Here is a 6,000-nt window from a genome sequence, read left to right as displayed (position 1 = left end):
CACAGTAAAAGCTTTCATCTTTGCAGTTACCTTTTCTAGAATACAGCCCGAAATTTCCCAGATTCTACTTAAAAGTAAGGCCACTATATTTTATATCATTATTCTAAAGGCATATTTGTGGTTTCCATGGATACATCAGTAATAAGGTATTTAAAATGTTTCAAACAAATACATTTACATGGCATTTCTTTTAATAAACAGATTTGATAGTCTAAATAATTACTGCCCACAAAATATTTGAGATTGAGATCATTACCTTCTGTAAAGTGCCAATGAATTTAAAATAGGAAGCATTAAAAAGCTAAGCATTTCCTTTTAAAGATCTTTAACAATTCTCATGCTTCCAAAGTTACTTATGTGTATGAAATATTCTGTATGTATGTTTCATTTCTATGTGTTAGTAAGTTTTATAACTCATCTAATGTTCATTGTAGTTAAAGCTACTGTAAAGATATCATTCAAAGTGTATTTTAAGCTTTAGTATCTAAGTGAGCAGTCAAAAAGTCATAATTGTAAACCAACCATAAAACAATATATAATTTGCATTTTTTAAAAATATTTTTATTCTTTAAAATAAGGCAAAAAAAAGTAAAATAATTTTTGTTTTATTTAATAATTTTTGTTAAATTGCTTTTTATAAAGATTCAATAATGTCTGGAAATAGCAACAGATCTTGAAATTAAATTCAATGAAAATGTATAGAATAGAGTCAGTTACTTCTAATATATGTGCTTCTAGTAATCCATTAGCTCGTAATCAATTACATACTTAAATATTACACTCAGAATCACATTAAGATATCTATGTAGAACATTGGTCCCTAGTAACAACAATTTTATTTTTCAATCTACCACCTATATTATTTTTCCAGGGGGAGGAATAAAAGAGTCAAGGGATAGGACTAACATAGGGTGGACGAATATATAAGAAAACAAGACCCTTACATATGCTGCCTAAGAGACTCGCTTCAGATCAAAAGACACACAGAGACTGAAAGTAAAGGGATGGAAAAACATTTCATAAAAATGAAAGCAAACAAACAAAAAAGCTGGGGTAGCAATACTTATACCAGACAAAATGCAGTCTAAAACAGAGGCTATAACAGGAGACAAAGAAGGACCCAGTAATCCCATTTCTATGGGTATTTATCTGAAGAAACCCAAAACACTAATTTGGAGAAACATGTGCATCCACATGTTCATTGCAGCATTATCTTCAATATCCAAGATATGGAGGCAACCTGAGTGTCTATTGATGGATGAACAGATAAAGAAGAGGTGATACATATATATATATATATAATGGAATACTACTTAGCCATAAAAAAGAACAAAATCTTGCCATGTGCAACATCATGGATGGACCGAGAGGGTATTTTGCTTAGTGGAGTACGTCAGAGAAAGACAGATGCCATATGATTTCACTTATAAGTGGGACCTAAGAATAAAATAAATGAACAAAACAGAAACAAACTCATTTCATCCAAGCTTTGTTGATCACAAAACTTTTTTCCCTCCTCAGATCAGAACAAAGCCCCACAATTCTTTCACTACTTGTCTTATTCATTGCCACTGCCTATTAATTGGCGGCAATGTGCAAAATGAAAACTTTTTGCAACTTGAGGGCAAAACCATGCTAGAAATACTCAGTCCTTAATTACAAAGAATCTACTCAGTCTAATTTGGAAGAAAAATGTTAACTCTTCTATCATCTTCCCTTCCTTCTCCCAGACCCCAAAGCCCATAACTACCAGACCATCAATAATTAATATAAGAAGCTTAACTAAAAAATATTATTGGAAAATGGTAGTGATGTGTTAAAAAGATGAGTTTTGAGAAGAAATAATGGGAATCTATAAAACTATAAAGAGTAGTAGGGTGATAAGTTCAAGAAAGCCTTAGAAATATGGCTTGATTGGTAACTGAAATATGGCATATCTCTAACTCTAGAACTTGATAGCAAGTAGGAATGTCATGTATTTCTAAAATTACATTGTTTGATAATGTTTGAGTTCTAGTCATAACAGTCTTCCATTTTTTATCTTATTTTATATATCGATGGAAATATGAGATTCATCTTACTAAACATTCTGTACCACAAATTTGGATACCAAGGAGCAATGTACATACTATTTATGCTGGAATCAAAATAAAATGTTTAAATGGCCATAATTTTGGCCAATACATAAGCACACAAAAGAATAACAGCTGGCAGAAAAAAAAAATGGCCTTAATAAACACTTGGAAAGACTCTGAAACTCACGAGTAATGAAATTGTAAAGTGTGTATGTGTGTGTATGTGTACATGTACATACATGTACACATGCACACACATGTACACATGCACACACACCATTTTTTATCTTTCAGATTACCAATAACCAAGTGAAATATATATGCTGTTGGTGAGGACTTGAAGAAACAGGCACTTTCAAGTACTACTCATAGGAGTGAAAAAATAGTGCTGTATTTACAGAGGACAATTTGACAATATCAAAAGTAAAAACACATTTAATATATGATGTAGCAAGATCAGGTCTAAAAATTTATCCTGCAGATTACACTTTCATAGATACAAAATATCATATCTACAAAGCTATGCACTGCAGCATTATTGGTTTACTAAAATACTTTCACATTACAAACTACGTAATACGTACATATTAGAATCCTATGTAGACATAAGAAAGAATGAGAATGCTCTGCAACCAAATAAAGATCTCCAGTGTTTCTTAGGAGAAAAGACATATAACAGTGTATATACATTACCTTTTGTATAAGAAATGATAAATGTGTGTATGTATGTTTCATTTCTATGCTCAAATAAACCACAGTAAGACTAACAAGAATTTTGTAAAAGTGGTTTTCTGTAGGAGGTGATAGGGGTAGGGTATATAGGAATGGATATGGGACTGAGACGTTAGAAAATTTTATATTGTTTTGTATGTATTATCTGTTCAAGAAAAATATGTAGAAACACTCTTCCTTCACAACACACCATGAACATTTACAAAAATGTGCTAAAGAATGCGATATAAGATAGTCAATTATTGGGGGGAGGGGGAATCACAATTTTTCCAAACAGTACATTATGCTGCATGACAGATTAAACATTTCAGTCCATTAATATCGCTGTTGCTTGACTAAAATTCCTGTAATGATCCTCAGTAGAATCAAGTAACAGTATCTATTTCAAGAAATCTACTAGCCCTGACTTTCCAAGAATAAATGCTATTTTAGGCTAAAACAGAGTATTCTAAAATATTTACATCTGTGTTGAGATTTTTCAGTATCAGAAACCAAACTGTATTCATTAGACAGTTTTTCCTGAATATGTTCCTTGGATCATTGGTTTGAGAATTTTTTTTTTTTTCACATCAGAATATACAACTCTTCCAATAAAGGCTAAAAAATAGCATTACTCAGAGAATGCACAGTCCTGTCCAAAATTTTAATACAAAGAAATTTATATCGGTATTCAGTATTTTGTGCTGGATTTGAAGCTGAATAAGATAAAGCCCCCTCCAACTGTTGGCATTTAGCTCTCTGCCAGAGGTCCTAATCATTGCAAAAAAAAAAAAAAAAAAAAAAAAATAAAAATTAACAAAATAACAACTGTTGGCATTTAGCTCTCTGCCAGAGGTCCTAATCATTGCAAAAAAAAAAAAAAAGAAAAGAAAATAAAGATTAAAGCACAATAAACGAGAAATAAAAAAAATAACTTGTTATATGTAGCAAGCATATTATATATTTCGGAAATTTAGAAAGACAAACTAAAAAATCTATTAAAATAGATAAGAAACTTGAGAAAAGAGATTAGATACAAAATTCATACTAAACAGCCAAAGCATTTCCATATGCCAATAATAACCAATTAGTAAAAGCTATGGGGATAGGGTGGAGAGAGCCCCACTGAAAATTAAAATACTTAAAATGCCTATAATAAACATAATAAGCAATGTGGAAAACATACACATACACACACAAAGACTTTATACAACTTCCAGAAACTGTAAAGAGAAACAGATTTGACTACATAAAAACATAAACCTTTTGTATAAGAAATTATAAAGTTGCCCGCGGGCACCGTGGACAGCAACATGGCTATTTCTATGACCCTAACACAGGCAGCTTCCACTATGGTGAGAGAACAAGGGGCTGGGAGTCCTATGAAGCCCCACCGCTTGGCACTGACCCATACTCTGGTCCTGCGCTACGGTCTCTATAAGCAGATGCTTGTCTTCAAGTCATATCAGGCCTCCTGGCATGACATGTGCTGCCTCTGCTCTGAGCACTACATCGACTTCCTGCAGAGTCAGCCCCACCAGTATGCAGGCTTCACTAAGAGCCTTAATCCCTTCACCGTGGGTGATGACTGTCCAGTGTTTTTGGGGCTCTGTGAGTGCTGCTCCCGTTACACAGGTGCATCTCTGCAAGAAGCAACCCAGCTGGGATGTTGCCATTAACTCGGCTGGTGGTCTGCACCATGCCAAGAAGTTTGAGGCCCCTGGCTTCTGCTATGTCAATGACATTGTGATTGGAACTGCTGGAACTGCTCAAGTACCACCTTTGAGTGCTCTACATTGATACTAACATCCACCATAGCAACAGGGTTCAGGAAGCCTTCTTCTACTTCAGTGGCTGGGTCATGACAGTGTCCTTCCACAAATACGGAAACTAATTCTTCCCTGGTATAGGTTACATGTGTGAAGTTGGAGTGACAGTGGCCGCTACTACTGTCTCAACATGCCCTTGTGAGATGGCATTGGTGACCAGAGTTATAAGCACCTTTTCCAGCTGGTTATCAACCATGTAGTGAGCTTCTACCAACACATGTGTATTGTTCTCCAGTGTGGATCTGGTTCTCTAAGCTGTGATAGACTGAGCTGCTTCAACCTCAGCACTGAGGACATGGGGAACGTGTCAAATATGTCAAGAGCTTCAGCATCCCTTTACTGGTGCTGGGTGGTGGTGGCTATACTGTCTGAAATATTGCCCGCTGCTGGATGTATGAGAAATCGCTGCTGGTAGAAGAGGCCAGTAGTGAGGCACTTTTCCTACAGTGAATACTTTGAGAACTTTGCCCCGAACTTCCCGCTCCATCCAGCTGTCATCACTTGCATTGAGAATTAGAACCCACGCCAGTTATCTGGACCAGATCCGCCAGATAATCTTTGAAAACCTGAAGATGCTGAACGAGGCACCTAGCATCCAGATTCATGATGTGCCAGCTGACCTCCTGACCTATGACGGGACTGATGAGGCTGATGTAGAGGAGAGGGGTCCTGAGAACTACAGCAGGCCAGTGGCACCCAATGCATTGTATGATGGAGATCATGACAACGACAAGGAAACTGATATGGAGGTGCATGAGCAGCTGGCTTGCTGTGTCCCAAAGAATTCCTTTTAACCTCTTGGTTAGGTGGGAGGGAAAAGGTGTGGGTCCTCAGCCCTGGCCTGGTGACCTTCAGGGGTTTTACTAATGCTGGGGAATGGTTTGGAGAAGACATCTGGTTCTTAAACCAACTATCCCTTTCTTCTCCTTTCCAAGTCCTTACAATGGTACCTACTAGAGATTGGATAGGGACAAGGGTAACCATCTCTAGGACATGCTGGGCAGTGGCCCTAGATGCCAGTCCCAGCTCCTCTGTCCCCTTTATAGCTACCCTGTTTCCCTCCAATCCAGAGACTTTTAGGGATGAAGAAGCAATCAGGACTGCGGTGGCCTCTGATTCCCTCCTCTCCTGGGTTCTCCTACTACAGGCCTCGCTTCCAGTACAGGTGAAGAGTGAGGGATATTAGGGGTCTCTGGCTCCCTAATGGCGTAACCCTAGATGATGGGATGTACGGTTTTGTGTTGAGGGAGGATGTGAAAATACATTGTCCTAACTTTTGGCTTTATGTCAATTTTACCACTGTTTTTATTCAATAAACAAAGTTGGTATTTTTTGTAAAAAAAAAAAAAATCTATAAAATTGAAAAATAAGAGATGGCTATAAGA

The 6,000-nt window shown here is 36.6% G+C and overlaps 1 protein-coding gene and 1 pseudogene across 1 annotated transcript in view; one reads left to right on the top strand and one right to left on the bottom strand.

Annotated features, from left to right (window-relative positions):
* Window positions 1–6,000, bottom strand: part of NECTIN3 (nectin cell adhesion molecule 3) — a 104,512-nt gene that overhangs the window by 25,754 nt on the left and 72,758 nt on the right. The gene's annotated exons all lie outside the window — the stretch shown is intronic.
* On the top strand, window positions 3,795–5,597 carry LOC102880978 (annotated as a pseudogene).

Source organism: Pteropus alecto, unplaced genomic scaffold, assembly GCF_000325575.1.
Source record: "Pteropus alecto unplaced genomic scaffold, ASM32557v1 scaffold270, whole genome shotgun sequence".
Lineage (NCBI taxonomy): Eukaryota > Metazoa > Chordata > Mammalia > Chiroptera > Pteropodidae > Pteropus > Pteropus alecto.
Note: the sequence above shows the minus strand (reverse complement) of the source record. Positions and strands in the feature narration are given on the sequence as shown.